The following is a 23,868-nucleotide window of genomic DNA, read 5'->3' as shown; positions in this document are numbered from 1 at the left end:
TATTGAGCTCATTTGATTTAGTGAGTCTACTTGGAGTTCAAGATTTAGATTGATCAGAGGATGACACGATCTATGCCTCACATTGATCAATCTAGATGTCTAGGATAGAAGGACACTTGTCATATTTTGTGAGGAGTCACAACTAGTAGTCACAAGGTGATGTCGGATCTCGACATTCTTGTAACTTGGGTAGTAATGATGTATTGCTAGATACCGCTCATTACTTATGCTTCTAAATGAGTTTAGGGGCATTGCCAACGTTACAAGAACCTATTGGGTCACACACAAAGAACAAGTGGATGGAGATTAGGTTCATAGGATGAACCAATTGGATTAGGTTCATATGATGCACTAAGGATTGGATTCGAAATTAGACTTATTGAGTTAGACTCAATTAGATTCAATTGTTGAATAAGTCTAATTTAAATTTGATTCATTGAGTTAATTTGTATTAATGAATTGAGATTCATTAAATTCAAATTGGCTTGAATCAAAGGTTGGATTTAACTCAACAAGGAAGAAAATTTGGTCAATTTTGACTTGACCAAAAAGGGAAGTTGAAACATCAAGTTTGACTTGATGAATTGCCACTTCATGGAGGATGACTCATCCTACATGACAGCCACATCATCACCACCTCATGAGGTGTGCCACCTCATGGAGGTTACACCTCCCATTCCATTTAATGTGGCAGGCCACATTAAATGGGGAGGTTACAATGGTGTGGTCGGCCACACTAATGCAAAATAAGTTTTGGTTTTGTGGCAATTGATGTGTGCATTCATTCCATCTTCTTCCTACCTTCTTCCTCCTCCTTTGCTGTGGTTGTCGTGAGCTTTCATGGAGGGAGAAGGTGTATGAGTTGTGTTCCAAGAAAAGGGTGAAGTGAAGGTCACAAAGGAGGGTACCTAGAGGATTATGTGAGATCCCTTTTTCTTTTCTCTCCTTTCTCACCTTTTAAATCCTACCCGTGTAACACCCACTAAACTTTTAAGATAAATAAGAGAATGATGAATTTTGCCTTAGAAAAATAATAAGAAGTGAGTTGAAGCAAAAAGAAATAAAATGAAATAAAAAGAAGAGGAGGTCAAGGATTGAACCTTGAACCTCTTATATTATAATTTATAGAATTAATTAGTAGAAACCAATTGGGATAGAGAGAAGATATTGATAGCAAGGAAAGGGAATGCATGATAAAGATAGGAGTAAAGATCTAAGAAGAGAAAGCAAGAAAAGAGCAAGAGAAAGGCAACTTGCCTTCCTCCCTTTCTCTCTCTTTTCCCTCTCTTGCCGTGACATTAAATGGAGAATGAAGGGGATTCATTCCCCCTTGTTCTCATCATAAATGATGAGAATAAATTAGAAAATAAAATAAAAAAAAAGAAAAAAAATGAAAAAAAAGGGCTAAGGGAGAAGGAAAGCAAAAACTAATTTTGCTACCTCTTCCCCCTTAACATAAAAGAGAGTATGTAAAGAGGAGATTTTATTTTTCTCTCATTCTCTCCTCTCCATCACCGAGAACCTTAGTCCCCTCTCCTCCATCTTCGGCCCAAGCCAAGGTTTTCTCCTAAGAAAGCCTAAGATACAAGGAGGACTTAGCAAGGAATCAAGGGAAGGGAACTAGAAGAAGAGGCTACTTCTTCCATCACCACACCTTAGATCCACAAGTGAAAAGGAAGTAAGCTTCCCCTCACCTGTGGTACAAGGCGTTTTATGTGCTTTTCGGATTTTATGAGGATTAGAAAACCTAGAATAGAATTTAAGAAAAATTCGGCCAAAGAAGAGTTTTCAAATCTAGGAAGGTTTAAACAAGTCCTCATTTCATGATATTTTTCTATGCTATGTAGGAAGGTTTTCTTTCATGTTTTTATACCTATATGATGCTTGGTCAGAGGAGTACCTAACCCTAGAATTTTGGCCAAAAATATTTTAAAGAGGTTAGGGAAATCATTGTTTAACCAAACTAGTACAAGATTCCCTCCATGAATTACTAAGGGTCTTTTGTTGGTTTTTCTTGCTTAAAAGTTACTTGGAACCAAAAGAAATCCACTCATATGTTTCTGCCAAGAAAAGAGCTTAGGGTTAGGAAGACCTTTAAATTTAAGTAACCATGTTTATATGATAGAATATAGAGTTCTCTTAAAGAATTGCATGTTGAATATTGCTAGAAATTCATGAACTCTTTATTAAGATTTTCGGCCATGATAAGATGGATAGCTTAGAAAAGCTTAAACAAAATTTTAACATGCTCAAGACCTCTGTGATATTAAGATATGAAAGTTGTTTAATGCTCTCATGCTTAATTAGGGTATAGAGAATTTAGTTACATGATATATGACATGTAAGATCACAAGGGTCCTAGCTTATTTATGAACCAAATTTGTATATGATGTTCTTAGTAATTTTTGCCATGAAACTTACTTAGGTTTTCCATGCTTTAGGCCACTTAAAACCTAGTTTAGAGATTGGTAGATTTCGGCCATGAGGCAAAATAAAAGAAAAAGGAAAGAAACCTAGGAAGCCTAAGACACAATTCACATGTATGTTTATTATGCTTGTCTTTATACATGCTATGAAACTTGTATGACTTCCTATGCTTTTAGGCTATTTGAAGCAAATTTAAACACTGATGAGTCTCGGCCAAGTAGGGTTTAGATGACCTAGAGGCCTTAGAATTGAAACCAATTGTGTTAAAAATGCTTCTTATGGAAATATGATAATATGTTGATTGAGTCACATGCTCGTATAATTTTTCCATGACCTAAATGGACCATTGTATGTTTCGGCCATGAAGGGATAGATGCCCTAGAAACCCTAGAACAAAAATTAAATATTCTCATGTCACTCTACATGAAATATGATAAGTAGAAAGCCAAAGTTCTCATGCTATATGTTGTTTAATGACCTAAAATGAGGCTAGGGTAAGTTTCGGCCATACCCATTGTATGATGCCTTATTATGAATTTATACATGATGTTAGTTCAATTTCACATGCTTGTATGCTTGCTTTTAGCCCTAATGAATACTTGTTAAATTTCGGCCATGACATATGTTAAGGGCTTGAAGAACTTAGGAACTAGCTCAAATATGCTTACTATGTTACTTGGAAAAAAATGCTATAAATATAGTTTAAGGTTTCCATGCTTTCATGACATTTGGGACCTTGTTTCACACCTGATAGGGTTCGGCCACATGAAGTTTAGGGACTTGGAGAACTTAGAAACCAAGTTAATCATGCTTACAATGCTTCCTATGAAATTGATGTGATGATAATTTAGGTTCCACATGCTTGGAGGTTGTTTTTACCTAAATTGAGATCTAAGGGGGGGTTCGGCCATGATAAGAACCCAAGGGATTAGGAAGCTTAGAACCCAAGCTAACTATGTTGTTGGAACCCCAAAGTGTTTTGATGTGATCAAACAAGCTAAGTTAGGTCCTGCGTTTGTTTAACCCTTATGTCTAAGTGTGCAGGAGCTTAGGAACACAGGAAGTGGAGCGGAAGACGCGGCTAACGAGAAGGACGGCACGGGGAGAGAGCCGACGGGCTCGGTGCGTCCGAGGGACGAGGTGACCGCGGAAGAGTACACCGGCGGACGAGAAGAACGTGCGCGGCGTTCGAGGGACGAGAAACCGGGAAGGAAGACTGCTCGAGGAGAAGGCCGGAACATGGGTTCGGGTGAGCCCTATTCCGGAAGGCCGAGATCACCCAAGCAAACGGAGACCGAGGCAAGCAGCACCGGAGCAGAAGGCCCGAACCGAAAGTCAACTTATGTTGACCTTAGGGCTCCAGGCGCCGGAACCATTCCGGGCGCCCGGAACCCTTCCGGGCGCCCGGAATCGACTTTTCAACAGGATCGAATTTTGACTCGATCCGACCGTTGGGGGATAAAATTTATCCCCCCCAGGGCGCCCGGAACCCTTCTAGGCGCCCCGACCAAGGCTATAAATATAGCCTTGGTCCAGAAGCAATGATCAAAAAAAGAACAACTACTTGTAATCCAGTGCTTTCATTTGTGTTATTTCTTTCTGTGCTTTCAACGCTGTAAGAGGCTACTCCGCCGAGAGGAGAATCAATTAGTGCGCCTTCTTTGCCTTGGATTAGCAATCCTCTGATTGCAAACCAAGTAATTCCTCTGTGTCTACTTTCTGTTTTAATTAGTCTCTGCCTTTTTAATTATAAGTTCTTTTAAGTTAGTTGAATATCCGAGAAGGGTTTTTGGTTTTATTTTGTAGGGCAATTCACCCCTCCCTCTTGCCGGCCTCCAAAGGGACCTACAAGTGGTATCAGAGCAAGGCGCTTCAAAAGGACTAACCACCGATCGAAGCAACAAGATGGCCGGACCAAGCATTGTTCCACCAAAATTCGAGGGGAACTTCACAGACTAGAAGCGTCGTATGGAGGTATTCCTAAAAACAGATTTTGAAATTCAGTTTATTATGAAATATGGTTTTGTAGCTCCAATAGATAAAGATGGAAAAGAAAAAGAAGAGAGCGATTGGACGAAGAAGGAGTAGAATGAGTCGGTAGCAAACAGCCGTGCGGAACATCACCTGCTGAGCGTGTTACCGCCTCAAGAGGTCAACCGCATCGGAAACTACTTATCTGCTAAAGAACTTTGGGAGAAGTTCTTGGAACTCCACGAAGGCACGTCCGAAGCAAAGCTCGCTAGAAGGGACATCCTCCGCAACAAACTGATGAACATCCGTCTGGAGAAAGGTGAGAAAGTAGCCGGTCTACATGCAAAGGTAAAAGAACTAGTTACTGGTCTCAAAAATCTTGGTGAAACGGTAACAAACCAGGACACTATACGCTACGCGCTCAATGCGTTTCCAAGAAATCCGGAATGGACATCAATCGTCGATGCTTACTACATCTCAAAAGACCTGAAGGTAAGTACTTTAGAAGAGTTGTTTTCTACCCTTGAATTACACGAAACTAGATGTGCAGAGATATCAAAGGACACAACCAAGACTATGGCGCTGAACGCAACCAATAAGGATGAACCCGAGTCAGACTCCGAAGACAATCAAGAAGCGTACATGGTAAGAAACTTTAAAAAGTTTTTTAGATCTAATAAATTTAAAATGCAGAATAACAAGAATCAAAAAGGTAGAAGAAAGGTACGGTGCTACCAGTGTCAGAAGGAGGGACACCTAAGGGAAGACTGCCCAGAACTCAAGAAGGTCAAAATGAAGACACCCAAGAAACACAACCTAAAAGCAACTTGGGACGACACTTCTTCATCCGAATTAGAAGCTCAAGAATATGCTGGGATAGCGCTGATGGCAAGTTACGAAGGGCAAAGCTCATCAGAACCTAGCATCGATGAAGGGGGAGCGACCTCAGATGAAGGCAGCGAAGCAGGGGGAGATTCAGGCTTCAAGTCCGATATGGTAAGTGAGGTATGCCTTTTACCCCCTGATCAACTTTATTCTAGGATTAAGGCAATGACTAAATCCATGTATAAATTAGAAAATGAAAATATCAAATTAAAAGATGAAATTTTTGAAACAAAAAGAATTTTAGCAAAATCATGTCTTATAGAGGATTTTGATAAATTGAAAATTGAAAATAAAAAACTAAAAGAAGAAATAGAAAGATTGAAAAAATATAAAAGTTCAAATATTTCTACTTTTAGAAATTATAGAGGTTTAAATTGGTATTATAGATTTCATCAAAGTCAAATTAGAAATATATCAAAAATCTATGTACCTAGGAAATACTTGGTTAACCCTGTAGGTAGGGACCTCTACTGGGTTCCAAAAACCTGTTTAATTTAAATTTAGACTTAGCATTTTCAGCAAGGAAATTAAACGACTAGTTTCATTATGAGGCTTTGTCTAAGGAAGTGGTTGTTGCTCCAATAACCAAGAAGGCCTAGTGCCTCGCCACGACCTGGAAGCCAAGTATCGAAATGAAAAGTTTAATTGACTAACTGAAAAAGCATTAATTTAATTTACATAATGCTTTAAAAGAGTTATTCAATTGATGCTAGAAAAATTAAAATTTTAAAATTTTTTTTAGAAATTTTTTTTATCTTAGAAATTTGTATGAAAATTGACTTAGAATTTTTTTTAGTTATCTTAGAATTTTTTATTGCCTTATAATTTTTCTTAAAATTGACTTAGAATTGTTTCTTATGAATATTAACTTAGAATTTTTTTTTTTTAAATTAGAAATTTTTTTAACACTTATGACTGTTTTCTCTGAAAAATGTTTTACTTAAATGAAAAATATTAATTCTTTACATGTTTTACATTAACCCCAATTTTATGTGATCAAAGGGGGAGAAGTATGTTAAGTCTAGGGGGAGGTACTATAATTTTTCAATTGAAAAATATTTGGACTTATTGGAATATAAATCGTTTTTACTGCATATGGTTACCCTAACATAATTTGGGTTGCTCACATCAAAAAGGGGGAGATTGTTGGAACCCCAATGTGTTTTGATGTGATCAAACAAGCTAAGTTAGGTCCTGCGTTTGTTTAACCCTTGTGTCTAAGTGTGCAGGAGCTTAGGAACACAGGAAGTCGAGCGGAAGACGCGGCTAACGAGAAAGACGGCACGGGGAGAGAGCCGACGGGCTCGGTGCGTCCGAGGGACGAGGTGACCGCGGAAGAGTACACCGGCGGATGAGAAGAACGTGCGCGGCATTCGAGGGACGAGAAACCGGGAAGGAAGGCTGCTCGAGGAGAAGGCCAGAACATGGATTCGGGTGAGCTCTATTCCGGAAGGCCGAGATCACCCAAGCAAACGGAGCCGGAGCGAACAGACCCGGACCGAGATGAGCTGAACCGGAGTCGAAAAGTCAACTTATGTTGACCTTAGGGCTCCGGGCGCCCGGAACCGACCGGGGCGCCCGGAACCCTTCCGGGCGCCCGGAATCGACTTTTCAACAGGATCGAGTTTTGACTCGATCCGACCGTTGGGGGATAAAATGTATCCCCCCCAGGGTGCCCGGAACCCTTCTAGGCGCCCCGACCAAGGCTATAAATATAGCCTTGGTCCAGAAGCAATGATCAAAAAAAGAACAACTACTTGTAATCCAGTGCTTTCATTTGTGTTATTTCTTTCTGTGCTTTCAACGCTGTAAGAGGCTACTCCGCCCAGAGGAGAATCAATTAGTGCGCCTTCTTTGCCTTGGATTAGCAATCCTCTGATTGCAAACCAAGTAATTCCTCTGTGTCTACTTTCTGTTTTAATTAGTCTCTGTCTTTTTAATTATAAGTTCTTTTAAGTTAGTTGAATATCCGAGAAGGGTTTTTGGTTTTATTTTGTAGGGCAATTCACCCCTCCCTCTTGCCGGCCTCCAAAGGGACCTACATATGTTACCATGTTTCTTATGATAGTATAATCACATGATACTGTAAAATACTGAAAATTAGCGAATAATGATAAGGGATTTTTTCGGAATTTTTAGAAATTTTTCGGGAATTTTTCGGAGCTCATATGGACGAGTTTACGGGGATAAAATAGGGCACCGGGAAAAGCCTGTTTAGGCTACCTTGTTTTAGTGAGGAAAAGTTTTATTTTCCTTTTTCCTATTTCTTTTTTCTTCTTTTCCATTTTTCCTATCCGGCTGGTTGATGTCAGATGACAGCATCATATAGACGAGGAGGCAACTTGGGAGCTCGAGGATATTATGCGAGCACGATACCCCATCTTTTCACTTGAGGTGTGTGATATTATTTACCGTTCAGCATTTATACTCTTTATTTGTTGTTAGTATTTGCTGATGGTAGATAACGAAATTTGGGGACCAAATTTTTTATTAGTGGGGGAGAATGTAAAATAATGAAAATTAGCAAATAATGATAAGGGATTTTTCCGAAATTTTTAGAAATTTTTCGAGAATTTTTCGGAGCTCATATGGACGAGTTTACGGGGATAAAATAGGGCCCCGGGAAAAGCCTGTTTAGGCTACCTTGTTTTAGTGAGGAAAAGTTTTATTTTCCTTTTTCCTATTTCTTTTTTCTTCTTTTCCATTTTTCTCCGTTCCCTCCTCGTGTCAAGCCGCCCGATCCTTTCCCTTGCCCTAACCGCCCTCTCCCAATTGGCGTGCTACCAAAACCGCTGCTTTCTCCCGACGCATTCCATCTTCTCCTCTCCCCTTCTTCCGGTCTCCACCCCTCTTTGCGCAAATCTCCGGTGCCCTAGCCGTCTCCACCACTGCTGACGCCGAAGACTCCCTTCTCCTCTTTTCTGTTGACGCTAGCTTCGCCGGCCGACGAGAGGCAATCGAGGGTCTCCGTTCCTCTACACTAGTTCTCCAGTCGACGTCTCCTTTGCGCCGGCAGCCTGAGTCCCTCCCACCAGCCGACCTCAGCATACCCTAGTTTCCCTGCCTGGCGGCCGTCTCTCGACCCGAGCAGCACTATCGTCCCTGTGAGCTAACACCGGTTCACTAGCATCTAGTGGCGAGTCTTTCTTCCCTCTCGATACTGCCTCTACATCTTCTTCCCCAAGGTGGTCACGCCTCCCGTGCCTTAGCATTTTTTTTTTGTGTGTGTGATTTTCTGATCTTCTGGATGACGGTGAGAAGAGGTCACCCTAGCAGTGATCTGGGAGGTAAGTGTTCTACCCTAATTGGTAAATTGGGTAGTTGATTTCTGGGTAGTATTGTTGGGTGCTGATAAGTGAATTTCTCTTCTTATTTTCGAGCAGTGAAGTTTCCAGCGGGTATAGTTTGCTGTGGGTTACTCTTGGATCCGGCAGTCACTGATTCCAGCAAGTTCCAGTAGTTTCTTGTTCTAGAAACAAAGCTGTGAGTTTGAGGTATGTTGTAGGAATTTGGCTACATGTTGAGTTAGATAATGAATCATGTGTAGATTGATTAGATTTATGTGTAGAAGTAAGGTAAGGGTTTGGTGTATGGATTGAGTTGGCACGCTCTTGATACATGTTGTTTTAGGTATGAATTGATACATATGTAATTGGATTTGGATTTAGGTGAGTTTCTCGGGGATATGATTTAGCTAATTAATTTATATGTAATTAGTTAAATCCATATATCATGTTGTTACAGGACTGTGATTCGAGATAGGCGCCTCGACGTAGGATTTCTGGATACGATCTTCTTTTGAGGCGGGTACCTCTTGACTTATCTTTTATGATATTGTCATTGGATATGCATAGTATTTTATAACTACAAGCAATGAATATGTTTGCCTTTGGTATGTCACTGTTTGATATCCATAGCATGTTAGATTTGTCACCTGTGAAGTATCCGTACTAATATCTCGTGATTTGTTACCATGAGTATCTTGTTGCCATGAGTACCTTATTACCATGAGTATCTTAGTTTCTAGAGTGACATACCATGTTTTACTGAGGTTAGGGTTAGACTCTGGATTTTTGTTTCTGACATGTATATCCAAATTATCTGATACTTAGGTTTTTATGCCATGCTTGGATTGTGTATTTCTATTGGTATATCATATATGATTCGTGTACCTAGATCTTGTGGCTTTGATCTGTGCATATTGTAGGTACATATGCTATGGAAGGGGGATATGTTTAGGATCTAGGTTGTTATACCATAAAGGACCAGTATACCCTAGATCCGTGGATTTGACATACTGATACTGTGGTACCCATATTATGTATATATGGATTTTTCTTTATGCTGATCGGGACATTCCATACTTATTATGTTCAGGATATAGGTTTTTGATATTCTATCTGACCTGTGTACTCTAGATCTTGGTATGTGACCATCGATTTTACCGTACTCATTTTATACATATGGATATGGTTATGTTGACCAGTTTATGACCATGCTTAGTGTCATGCATCATGATTGCATGCTGCGCGATTGTCGGCTCTACTATGGTTGAGCACATCGCCAGATTATGATCTGCATACACCACCACTCATGGATTAGTGGTATATCGATGGTGTGTGGCGGTTCTGTTTGGCTCCGTTAGTCCGAGGACTCAGCGTGGTAGCCGTGATCGATTCCTCTGTTTGGCTCGGCATTTAGTGTAGCAACAGTAGTAGCCAAAGTGGACTCTGTTTGGCTCCGTTGGTCGGGTGACTCAGCGTGGTAGCCGGTAGAGATACCTCCCGTCATCATATACCGGAGATGAGAGCATTGAGCTCCCCATTTATGATTTGGGGACAGAGGACAGCCGACAGCATCCCGTCCACTCGGTCACTCATCAGGAATAGTGACGACAGAGTGCACGGTTGTCACATCCCTTCCCACTCGGTCTCACCATTTGTGTGTGAGATGACTGACTAGCGTCAGGGGTGACCAGGACGCATCATTAGCATCATATGCATTGATGCATTTATATTTTTATGATTGTGTTTGCTGCATTTGGTTGCTGCATTTTGGTTGGATACATACTTTTGACCTGCATACAGGATTATTGACACTTTCGGTTTGACGACCCTTTTGTCTGGATAGGAGTTCCTGGTGAGTACAGCTTCCTCAGTTACCTTTCAGTTTTGCGTATTCCCTATATATGATTAGGAAGCTGTATTCCATGTTTGTTGCTGTTAGATATATCTTACTACTCATGTCCATTGGTATTCGCTGAGTTGTTGAACTCACCCCCGTTGATACTATTTTTTTCAGGTACCAGGTTGGTTTTTGTGTCGCTTGGAATATCCTGTCTGCTGGTCCCCACGTCACATCAGAAGACTTATCGGTTTCACGTATGTTTTGTTTGTTTATGTATCAGTTTTGTTTAGCTCTGTACTCCGGTTTTGTTTTTGGAGTGTTGATGTTGTTATGTGGTATTTTGTATTTGTTGTTGGTTGTGTAAGCCTAGCCGGCTAGCAGTTTTGTGTTTGGTTGTATTTGTTTTCTTTTATTGTTATGATTCCAGCTGCATGTGGCTGAGGTATCTTATGTCTGTAGAAGTGTTTCAGATTGTCACCGGTACAGGGGAGGTGCTGCCGAAATTTCTTCGGACAGGCACTCCTCTGGGGCGTGACAATTTAGTGGTATCAGAGCAGGTATACGATACTTGCTATGTGTTCTGGATTTTCGAGATTTATCTTATATCAATTTATTTGGTATCAGAGATCGACTTACATGTCTTATTTTTCCGGTGTTCGGATTTCGTGTTTTGGTCTCCTCGATGTGACTTTGTGGGTTTTGGGACCTGGCAGCAGCAGGACATCTCCAAGCTATAGGAGGTATGTTGGTATACTGTTATCCTACTATTTAGTTAGAGTATGCATTGTTGAATGTGATAGTTATGACACTTTGTATCTGGTATCTGTCTGATGTTGTAGCCATATTACATGTGAGGGATTACAGTTTCTGATGATTTTTCATATCATACACCAGTAGTTTTAGTTTCTATTATTACTAGTTGGATAATGGATTGAGGTACATACCAGTCTCTGCTATTATTAGTTGGATAATGGATAGTATCTATATATTCATGTTGACTTAGCCGTAGAATACCATGTTATCTTAGTTAATTTTATCAGCAGATAATTAGTTTACTTTTGTTAGATCGGTCAGAAGAAGACTGATCTATGTTTGTTGATTTGGGTAGTCGTGATCGATTTACCTTAGATGCTTGTAGAGGCTTTATTTATTCTTGATTAGTTAGTAGATGACCGATTAGTTTTGTTGACCCGAACAGTAGGGGATTGACCTACTTTACTTCTAGATGTTTGAATCTTGAGTTATTCGTGGTTAGTTGGATATCTTGAGCACTTCGAGTATCTAGCTTATCCTGACGTGGGAAAGGATTGGATTATCCATATACTATTGATGATTTGGTCAGTCGATAGAGGATCGAAGTATCCTATTCCATGGGTACTGTAATTTTAGACTGTTTGTACCTAATTGGATAACTTCGAATATGGCATAGGGTTGGTGTGATAGATTGGATTAAATATGCTGATTATGCATATCTATGAAGTGTACATATGATTGTTATGAGTTGAAGGAGTTCTATGATGGATAGTTCATTTGTGGATAGGGTGGGTATTCCCATCTAGATATGGTTATTGTAGGTATCTTGTGGATTATAGCTATTTAGTTAGCTGTACGTGCCTGATTGACGTGTTGGAGGTATCTTATCGATTTAAATCTGTGTCGTGGTATGTGCACATGGGTGTGAATGTCATGTTGAAAGTATCTTGTCGACTACATCGGTATTGTGGTATGTACATATGTGTTTAGTGTGGTATTTGAGGTATCTTGTTGATTATGTGTGATTTGTGAATGCACCTGGGTTTAAGTATGCCTTATTGGAAGTATATGTTGATTATACTCTTGGTATATGTGTATATTTGTCATGTGAGTATTGTTTGAGGGGTATTGTTGATTTTACCTACGATGATATATGCACACGGGTTCGGTATACATTGTTGGAGGTATCACGGTGATTTATACCTATGATGTGAGTACTTTTGGTGTGAACCAATTGGAGGATTATGTCGATCATACCTATGTTGTGTGTGCACGTGTGTTAGGTGTATGGTTGGTAGCATCATGATGAGTCTACTTATGTGGAATGTAGAATGTTAAATGTCTATATTATGACATTAGTTGTATTATCCTGTCAACTAATTCTCCTATTAGTGGGTGACCGACCCACTAGGATGATGATGTAGTGGACTATGAATTTGATTTGATTACTGGATTGTGATACCCTAGGCTAACCACAGTGATCTGTGGTAGAGAGATCTCGTACAGTCTCTAGCTAGATAGTTAGGTGCCTTGGACACTTATGGATTGTCTGTGGTGGAGCGTTGCTCCCACATATTACGGATCGTTTGTAGCGGAGTATTCTCCCATATTTATTGCAGATACATATTTCGGATTATTTGTAGTGGAGTGTTACTCCCACATATGGAGGATTTCTTGTGGTAGAGCGTTGCTCCCACATATGTGGTATTTCGTGTGATAGAGCATTGCTCTCACACTGGAGGTTCTATTCTTTGGTGATTATATATCGTTGGTGATTAGATCTGTTTATTGTTGAGGATCTTATGGTTAGGAATGTCTGTGATACAGACATGATGTGTTTTGGTTTTACCAGTAGAGCTTACGGAGCCCTAGATGTTATCATGGACTCGATGATTTTAGTATTCCCAGGATGTTTGGATCTGTGCCCATTGTCTTTGTTGATGATGTTGTGATTTATTACGGATCCGAGGTGAGACACGTGCATCACCTTTGCATAGATCTAGAGATGTTTCGACGAGAACATCTATATGCGAAGATCAGTAGTGCGTGTTTTGGTTGTCTGTTGTGATGATGTTTGGGACACACGGTCACTGGTAGGAGTATACCGTGGTTCCACAGGAGATCGAGGTTGTTATTGTGGGGAGTAGACGGAGTCTATAGAAGAGGCTCGCAACTTCCTTTGTTTGGCTCTATATTTCCGGAGATACGTTGAGGGTTTCTCACGGATTGTTATGTTACTTACACGCCTGACCAGGAAGGGCCTGAAGTTTACTTGGACTGAGAATTTCAAGACCAGCTTCCAGGAGCTGAAGCAGAGACTAGTGTCGGCTTCGATTTTGGTTTTACCTTCGGGAGAGGACAGATTCGTGCTCTATACCGACCCATCTCTACAGGGTTGAGCGCTGTTTTGATGCAGCACGGCAGGGTAGTCTCCTACTTCTCGGTAGTTGAGGGAGTATGAGGAGAATTACCAGTACATGACTTGTGACTGAACGCCAGTATGTTTGACTTGAAGATTTGGCAGCATTATCGGTGCGGTGTTACAATTGAGATTCTCACTGACCATAAGAATCTCAAATGTCTGTTCACTCAACAGGAACTTAATCTCCGACAGAGGAGATGGATGGAGTTCCTGAAGGATTATGGTTGTACCATTAGCTATCACCCGGGGAAAGCTAATGTGGTTGCCGATGCATTCAGCAGGAAGTCCAGAGGAACTTTAGCTTGCCACCGAGTTGTGGTCATAGACTTGATTCAAGGTTTCTCGGAGTTGGGCCTTGAGGGATAGGACAGACAGAGCAGGGTACTCTGGTTGCCATGGTTGCTCATTCGTCGATCAGGACGAGGATCCGAGAGCCCTAGGCTGCTGATCAGTATTTGCAGTTTAGTGCAGCCAGATAGCTTCCGGGTAGCAGATCGAGTTCACACGAGACTAGGAGGGTGTTATACACTTCCGAGGCATATTATGCTACTTCAGTCTCATCCGGTTTTATAGGAGATTACTTTCGGAGGCTCATCGCTCATGTTTTGCTGTCCATCTAGGCGGGACCCGCATGTATCGAGATTTGAGGTGTTCCTATTGGTGGAAGGTATGAAGAAAGACATCGCGGAATTTGTAGCGAGATGTCTGGTCTGTTAGCAAGTGAAGTATGAGTACCAGATACCTGCCGGATTATTTTCGCGGATTCCTATTCCTGAGTGGAAATGAGAACATATTACCATGGACTTTGTGGTGAGTCTGCCTAGGACACGACGAGGTTATGACGCGATTTGGGTAATTGTTGATTTATTTAACCTAAATCCGCGCACTCGTTAGCGATCCGGAAGACGGATTTCCTGGATCGATTGGTAGATCTGTTTTGCCGGGGAATCATCAGATCACGTGATGTTCCATTGACTATTATTTCGGATAGAGGCCCCGGTTCACGTCTCGTTTGTGACAGAGTCTGCAGCAGGCTTTGGGCACGCAACTCTGTTTCAGTACGGTTTTCCATCCTCAGACAGATGGATAGTCACAGCGGACCATTCAGACTCTAGAGGACTTGCTGAAGTATTGTGTATTGGATTTTGAAGGCAGTTGGGAGGACCATTTGCCATTGGTAGAATTCGCCTACAACAACGGTTTGCATTTGGCTGTCCAGATGACACCGTTAGAAACGTTGTATGGTAGGCCTTTTCGGACACCCACCCTCTGGATGAGGTTAGGGAGGCCAAATTGTTGGGATCTTATAGAGCTCAGCACGAGGCAGTGTTGGTCCGCACAGGACTGCCAGAAGTGTTATGCTGACCGGAGTCGGAGACTCTAAGAGTTCTCCATTTGCGACTAGGTATTTCTGCGAGTTTCTCCCATGAAAGGGGTGAAGAGATTTGACCTCAGAGGTAAGCCAGCTCCGCGATACATTGGTCCTTTTCAGATCTTGGAGAGGATTGGAGCGGTAGCTTTCTGGTTAGCACTACCACCATCCTTGGTAGGCGTGTACGATGTGTTCTACCTGTCTATGTTAAGCAGATACCTACTCGACCCGACACATGCACTGACAGATATCTCGGTTCTGTTCAGCTCGATATCACTTATGAGGAGATTCCGGTACAGATACTGGACCGGAAAGAGCGTCAGGTGTGGAACAAGACTATCCGGCTGGTTGATGTCGGATGACAGCATCATATAGACGAGGAGGCAACTTGGGAGCTCGAGGATATTATGCGAGCACGATACCCCATCTTTTCACTTGAGGTGTGTGATATTATTTACCGTTCAGCATTTATACTCTTTACTTGTTGTTAGTATTTGCTGATGGTAGATAACGAAATTTGGGGACCAAATTTTTTATTAGTGGGGGAGAATGTAAAATACTGAAAATTAGCGAATAATGATAAGGGATTTTTCCGAAATTTTTAGAAATTTTTCGGAAATTTTTCGGAGCTCATATGGACGAGTTTACGGGGGTAAAATAGGGCCCCGAGAAAAGCCTGTTTAGGCTACCTTGTTTTAGTGAGGAAAAGTTTTATTTTCCTTTTTCCTATTTCTTTTTTCTTCTTTTCCATTTTTCTCCGTTCCCTCCTCGTGTCAAGCCGCCCGATCCTTTCCCTTGCCCTAACCGCCCTCTCCCAATTGGCGTGCTACCAAAACCGCTGCTTTCTCCCGACGCATTCCATCTTCTCCTCTCCCCTTCTTCCGGTCTCCACCCCTCTTTGCGCAAATCTCCGGTGCCCTAGCCGTCTCCACCACTGCCGACGCCGAAGACTCCCTTCTCCTCTTTTCTGTTGACGCTAGCTTCGCCGGCCGACGAGAGTCAATCGAGGGTCTCCCTTCCTCTACACTAGTTCTCCAGTCGACGTCTCCTTCGCGCCGGCAGCCTGAGTCCCTCCCACCAGCCGACCTCAGCATACCCTAGTTTCCCTGCGCTGCGGCCGTCTCTCGACCCGAGCAGCACTATCGTCCCTGTGAGCTAACGCCGGTTCACTAGCATCTAGTGGCGAGTCTTTCTTCCCTCTCGATACTGCCTCTACATCTTCTTCCCCAAGGTGGTGACGCCTCCCGTGCCTCAGCATTTTTTTTTTGTGTGTGATTTTCTGATCTTCTGGATGACGGTGAGAAGAGGTCACCCTAGCAGTGATCTGGGAGGTAAGTGTTCTACCCTAATTGGTAAATTGGGTAATTGATTTCTGGGTAGTATTGTTGGGTGCTGATAAGTGAATTTCTCTTCTTATTTTCGAGCAGTGAAGTTTCCAGCGGGTATAGTTTGCTGTGGGTTACTCTTGGATCCGGCAGTCACTGATTCCAGCAAGTTCCAGTAGTTTCTTGTTCTAGAAACAAAGCTGTGAGTTTGAGGTATGTTGTAGGAATTTGGCTACATGTTGAGTTAGATAATGAATCATGTGTAGATTGATTAGATTTATGTGTAGAAGTAAGGTAAGGGTTTGGTGTATGGATTGAGTTGGCACGCTCTTGATACATGTTGTTTTAGGTATGAATTGATACATATGTAATTGGATTTGGATTTAGGTGAGTTTCTCGGGGATATGATTTAGCTAATTAATTTATATGTAATTAGTTAAATCCATATATCATGTTGTTACAGTACTGTGATTCGAGATAGGCGCCTCGACGTAGAATTTCTGGATACGATCTTCTTTTGAGGCGGGTACCTCTTGACTTATCTTTTATGATATTGTCATTGGATATGCATAATATTTTATAACTAGAAGCAATGAATATGTTTGCCTTTGGTATGTCACTGTTTGATATCCATAGCATGTTAGATTTGTCACCTGTGAAGTATCCGTACTTATATCTCGTGATTTGTTACCATGAGTATCTTGTTGCCATGAGTACCTTATTGCCATGAGTATCTTAGTTTCTAGAGTGACATACCATGCTTTACTGAGGTTAGGGTTAGACTCTGGATTTTTGTTTCTGACATGTATATCCAAATTATCTGATACTTAGGCTTTTATGCCATGCTTGGATTGTGTATTTCTATTGGTATATCATATATGATTTGTGTACTTAGATCTTGTGGCTTTGATCTGTGCATATTGTAGGTACATATGCTATGGAAGGGGGATATGTTTAGGATCTAGGTTGTTATACCATAGAGGATCAGTATACCCTAGATCCGTGGATTTGACATACTGATACTGTGGTACCCATATTATGTATATATGGATTTTTCTTTATGCTGATCGGGACATTCCATACTTATTATGTTCAGGATATAGGTTTTTGATATTCTATCTGACCTGTGTACTCTAGATCTTGGTATGTGACCATCGATTTTACCGTACTCATTTTATACATATGGATATGGTTATGTTGAGCAATTTATGACCATGCTTAGTGTCATGCATCATGATTGCATGCTGCGCGATTGTCGGCTCTACTATGGTTGAGCACATCGCCAGTTACATGTACTGCACACACCACCACTCATGGATTAGTGGTATATTAGACAGGTGTGTTGCGATTCTGCTGTTTGGCTTCGTTGGTAGCCGACAGTCAGTTCCGCTCTGTTTGGCTCCGCTGGCATTTAGTGTAGCAGCGTAGTAGCCGGCAGACTGTGGACTCTGTTTGGCTCCGTTGGTCAGGTGACTCAGCGTGGTAGCCGGCAGAGATACCTCCCCGTCATCGTGTACCGGGAGATGAGAGCATTGAGCTCCCCCATTTATGATTTGGGGACACAGGACAAGAGTACTCCGACAGCATCCCATCCACTCGGTCACTCATCAGGAGTAGTGACAACAGAGTGCACGGTTGTCACAGCCCTACCCACTCGGTCTCACCATTTGTGTGTGAGATGACTGACTGGCGTCAGGGGTGACCAGGACGCATCATTAGCATCATATGCATTGATGCATTTATATTTTTATGATTGTGTTTGCTGCATTTAGTTGCTGCATTTTGGTTGGATACATACTTTTGACTTGCATACAGGATTATTGACATTTTCGGTTTGACGACCCTTTTGTCTGGATAAGAGTTCCTGGTGAGTACAGCTTCCTAAGTTACCTTTCAGTTTTGCGTATTCCCTATATATGATTAGGAAGTTGTATTCCATGTTTGTTGCTGTTAGATATATCTTACTACTCATGTCCATTGGTATTCGCTGAGTTGTTGAACTCACCCCCGTTAATACTATTTTTTTCAGGTACCAGGTTGGTTTTGGTGTCGCTTGGAATATCCTGTTCTCTGGTCCCCACGTCACATCAGAAGACTTATCGGTTTCACGTATGTTTTGTTTGTTTATGTATCAGTTTTGTTTAGCTCTGTACTCCGGTTTTGTTTTTGGAGTGTTGATGTTATTATGTGGTATTTTGTATTTGTTGCTGGTTGTGTAAGCCTAGCCGGCTAGCAGTTTTGTGTTTGGTTGTATTTATTTTCTTTTATTGTTATGATTCCAGCCGCATGTGGCTGAGGTATCTTATGTCTGTAGAAATGCTTCAGATTATCACCGGTACAGGGGAGGTGCTGCCGAAATTTCTTCGGACAGGGACTCCTCTGGGGCGTGACAGATACACCCTTATGCTTAAACATGTATGTTTGTGATTTATACTTTCCATGATATGATATGTGCTTAGAAATATGCATGCTTTGATGATATGCTATGTGCTTAAAATATGCATGTTTTCATGATATGCTATGTGGATAGAAATATGCATTCTTTGATGATATGCTATATGCTTAAAATATGCATGCTTTCATGATATGCTATGTGGATAGAAATATGCATGCTTTGATGATATGCTATGTGCTTAAAATATGCATGCTTTCATGATATGCTAGGAGGATAGAAATATGCATGCTTGGATGATATGCTATGTGCTTAAAATATGCATGCTTTCATGATATGCTATGTAGATAGAAAGATGCATGCTTTGATGATATGCTATGTGCCTAAAATATGCATGCTCTCATGATATGCTATGTGGTGAAAATATGCATGTTTTTATGACATGATGTATGCCTAAGTGATGCATACTTTTTATAACATGATGTATGCCTAAGTGATGCATACTATTTATGATATGATGTATGCCTAAGTGATGCATACTTTTATGACATAACGTATGCCTAAGTGATGCATACTTCTATGATATGCTATGTGACTAAATGATGCATTTTTATACATGCTACTTTACTTTGTAAGGCTTGTACCAAGGGTGGGCTCCTAATCAGCCCCTAGGCCTTTGGCTGTATGATCCAGGCTAGTAAAAACAAAGGGATGGGCTCCTTAGTACGCCCCTAGGTCTATGGCTGTGTGATCTGGACCTAGTTCCTAGTATGATTCAAGACTTGCTACCTTGGATATACTTAGGAAGCGCGCATATCTACGTGATTTATCTATGTGTGGTACAAGCCGGGGCCCTGATTATGTTGATATTATGTTCAAGTATATATGTAAGAAGAAATGGTTTTAAAGATCATGAGACATACACATGTTTTTCGAATACATGTTTTCAAAATCATATTGCATATACCTTATGATCATGTTGTGATGATGCTATGATTTATGATATGCCATGATTAGATACGATTATGTTATGTTTCATGCTATGCTTTAAGAGCTTGATATGCCATGCCACCTTATGATGATACTATGATATGCCATGATTAGATATGATTATGTTATGTTTCATGCTATGCTTTAAGAGATGATATGCCATGACTAGTTATGATTTTGTTATGTTGCATGATATGCTTAAAGAGTATGATATGTTATGCCATGACTAGTTGAGATCATGTTATGTTGAGACATTCTTTGATCATGTGATGATTTTCGGTTTTAGTGAGTAGGAAAGGAACTTACTGAGCCATGAGTGCTCATAGCTTACTTTCCTTGTACCACAGATAAAGGAAAAAGTTGGATGAGCTAAAGGAGCAGCAGGAGAGGCAAGGAGATGTGTGTGGCAGTGGCTAGGCAACCAAATAAGAACCTGCTTTAAAAACTTTTAAAAAACTATGCTTTGGTATCATGAATTGTAGTACCGTATGTGTGACTTGATGTTATGTTTCTACTAATTTTGATATCATGTTATTGATGCAATGATAGTGTAGTTCAGATTTGATGAAAAGAAAAACAAAATAAAAGTTTTTATTAAACTAAGAAAATTATTTTAAGTCTTCCGCTGTAATTTGTACATGGAGTATCGTAGCCCCGTCCCTTAGGGTTAGCAGGGAGGGCGGGCGTTACAACCCGAGAGCCCTAGAGAGTGCTAGCACACTTGGGTGCTCTCTTCTCCATCCTTGAGTGTTAGAGAACACCTCTTGTTCATGTGGATATCACTAGAGAGTTGTCTACATTGACAACTTTGAAATCCGGCGTACCGTTGGACGAGCGGGATTTGCGAGGGCACGCTTCGAAGGTAAAATGTTTTTCCCTTGTAGATCTACTGTAGATCGTAGTTTAAAACTCGTACTCGTATTTTCGGAAATTTTTCTTCACACGGATCCAATGGCTAGGGGGTTTTGGGGTTTCCGCGACGCGAAAAAGCGGTTTTCGCGGCCCGAAAAACCCAACAGCAGAACCCCATCTAACCCGGCCATGTCTATAAGACACAACTGTGCCCTTACCTGTGTGCACCGCCTACTCCAAAAATCCTAATTTCCATTTCCTTCTCTCCCAAAAAGCCTTCTCCTCCCCACTACACCTCATCAAACCCTAATTCCCACCTCTAGAGCTCAATTTTGCTTAGATCTACATCTAGATCTAACAATTCTTCAAGCCACAAATCAAAAAAGAGAGAAGACACTTCCCTATTTTTCCTTCCTTCTCCTCCTCTTCCATCCTCAAGACCCATCTCCACAAGTAATTCCTCAAAACTATGTCGCAGATCTTGAAGAGACTTCGTCGAGGAAGAGGTGGATTTGACAAAGGAGATGCACCGGGAGGCGACAAAGGCAAAGGGAAGACGTCTTCTTCAAAAGGCAAAGGAAAAAGGGTGGCACGCGACGAAGGTAACGAAAATGAGTTCAATATTCTTTTTAGAAATCATGAACAAAAAGCTAGATATGATATCCTTATCGCTAGAAAAATTATATGCACTAAATATATGGAACCCATTACTATGGATATGCTAGGAATTAGGGATGATGTAGATTTGATGATTAGTTCTTTAGATTGGAATGATATTATGTACGCTCATGCACCGACTTACCCCCACGTAGTCCTTGAATTTTTGAGCTCGATTGATGTTAAATTTTCTTCTGAGGATGACTGCGTAGGGGTCATAACTTTTAGGATGATGAATAAAGAAGTTCGGTAGACTTTTAGTGATATTAATAATTATTTTGGTTTACCCATTGGTGGTGCCCGTGGATTTGATGATAAAATAAGATGGAATGAATTTTGGACATCAATAACTGGATCAAAAGACCCTTATGAACCCTCTAGAGCCAAGGCATCCCGCATGCAAAACCCGACCTTTAGATACCTTCACCGAGTGATAAGAAAAACGATCTTTTGTTGAGGAGAGAGTGATGGGGTGGTTAGAAAGATATAACTCCATTCTCTTTGGGCGATGTTGAATAAAGTCGATTTTGATTCCGGATTTCATTTCTTGCAAACTTTGTTAAGGGCAGCTAAGGCATCTTCGAGGATGATAGTGTTTGGTGGATTGATCACCCAAATAGCATTCAATCTGAGTTGTGAGCTTGATGGATTAGAGGTGTTTCATGTTAATGACAAGATTGATATCGATTCTTGTCTTCCTATGAAGATGATTTGTCGGGATAAGAATGAGTTTGCCTTCCTAGGAACAATGGTTTTCCATTACCCCTTCCTTGCCTTGAGCGCACTTCAGTTCGTGACCCCGCAAACTGGGTGATTACTGATTTACACCCCGAGACTATACCCTCCATTATAGAAGAAACTGAGAACCACCAAGAGCCCTCATCATCAGGATTCCCGCAGCCTTCCGGACATCTGGAACTTCCTAGCCACTCTTTTGCATATGGCACGGGACCCTCTAGGTTTGATTTTTTTTAACTTCCGTGCCTCTTTAGACTCCCTTCATGAGAAGAAAAATACCCAACAGCGATTGTTGGAGGGTCGCTTCAAGTTATCTGACAACTAATTTAGGGAGGTACAGGATCATTTTCAGTTTACTAGGGACTTCCATAGTCAAGTGATAGGGTTTGTTCAAGATTATGAGGTTGACTAGGAAAGAATGAGAAATTTTAGGGATGATATGGATCACTAGACAACAAGTAGATGCCCTTTATCAATATCATCAACACATTGGCCATGTTCCTGGTATGCCTAGATTTCCCCCTGGCACACATCGGGGACCCCCTTATCCCCCACCCCGCCACCGTATTGATTTCATTGGGATGATGAAAAGTCTAAGTCTGGGGGGTGTTGTGTCTGTCTGCACAACCTGAATCGAGTCAAGTTTTCTTTTCTTTTTTGCATTTTTATTTTTGTTTTGGATATTTTATTAGTCTGTTTTGTTTATTCGCATTTTACTAGTTTCATATTTTTATTTGCATCTCATTTGCACTTTGTTTTGTTTATTCGCATTTTATGAGATTAATATTTCTAGTTTTGAGGCATATTTGAGAACATCAAACCTTCTACTTTTTCTGTTACTTGTCCGATAGCAAAATGATTAGCATTTTCTTAGTTTATGTATTGTCAAGATAGTGTTAGTATGTTTGGTGTATCTCCTTTCTCTATCTCTAGTAGCATGAAATAAGCTAAGTATTGTACGGAGTTTGGTATAAGTTTTGGCCTAACATTAAGGATCTTATTTACACTACACTTAAGTACTTAAGCTTGAAAAGTAGAAATACTTTTGGAATAGTTATGATTATCCAAATTATTTAGTACTTTTATTCCCATGGTGATTTCTTATTTACATTTTGGTTATTGGATGACCTCGGGTCATGGAAACTCATTTGGAAAAATCTAAATCCCAACATATGCATCCGGCATGTGTGATTAGTGCTACACTATAACACCAAAAAAAATAAAAAAAAATGAATAAGGGATAAAAAATAGTTTTCGTGAGTGGAAACTAACAATTCACCCCTTTGAGACAGAGTCAAGTTACTGGGGAAATGAATGTTATGTTTCTCTTGATTCCAAGAAATATCCTTTGAGACCTTGTGTAATTTAAGAAAAATGTACCAAGTGTGTGGCAGGTAAGTGTCTATCACCGGAAACATTAGGGACTCAATTATATGATGACTTAACTAGGACAAAGAATTGAAATTTGAAGAGTTTGAGCTACTTATTGCACCGAGCATAAAGAACTTATGCTTAGGCTTTACTTAGGTAACTCCACAATCATGCTTATCAATAAAACTAGTTGATAGAGTTAGGCGAATGCACTAGGGATTATAAAACACTGCCAAGAGCTCATGAACATAGTTTGTAACGTTTTGCTTGAGGATAAGCAAAGGTTCAAGTCTGGGGGTGTGATGTGCGTAAATATTATGATCGTTTATGCATGTTTTAACGCACATTCACTTGTTTTATACGTATATATTCCTTGTATGATCACCTCTTTTATCATGTATTCATCATATATACTCTTTTGTTCGAATATCTGCTCTTTGTTTGGCTTTGTGTTGACAGGGAAAACTTTTGGAGCGAAAATGATGATTGTCGACGCACCAGAATAAAGCAGAGAGCACGACCGTGCAACCTTGCACAACCCTAATTTTAAACCCTACAAGTTTCGGTCACTTCAAGATTTAGGGCT

Source organism: Zingiber officinale, chromosome 11A, assembly GCF_018446385.1.
Source record: "Zingiber officinale cultivar Zhangliang chromosome 11A, Zo_v1.1, whole genome shotgun sequence".
Lineage (NCBI taxonomy): Eukaryota > Viridiplantae > Streptophyta > Magnoliopsida > Zingiberales > Zingiberaceae > Zingiber > Zingiber officinale.
Note: the sequence above shows the minus strand (reverse complement) of the source record.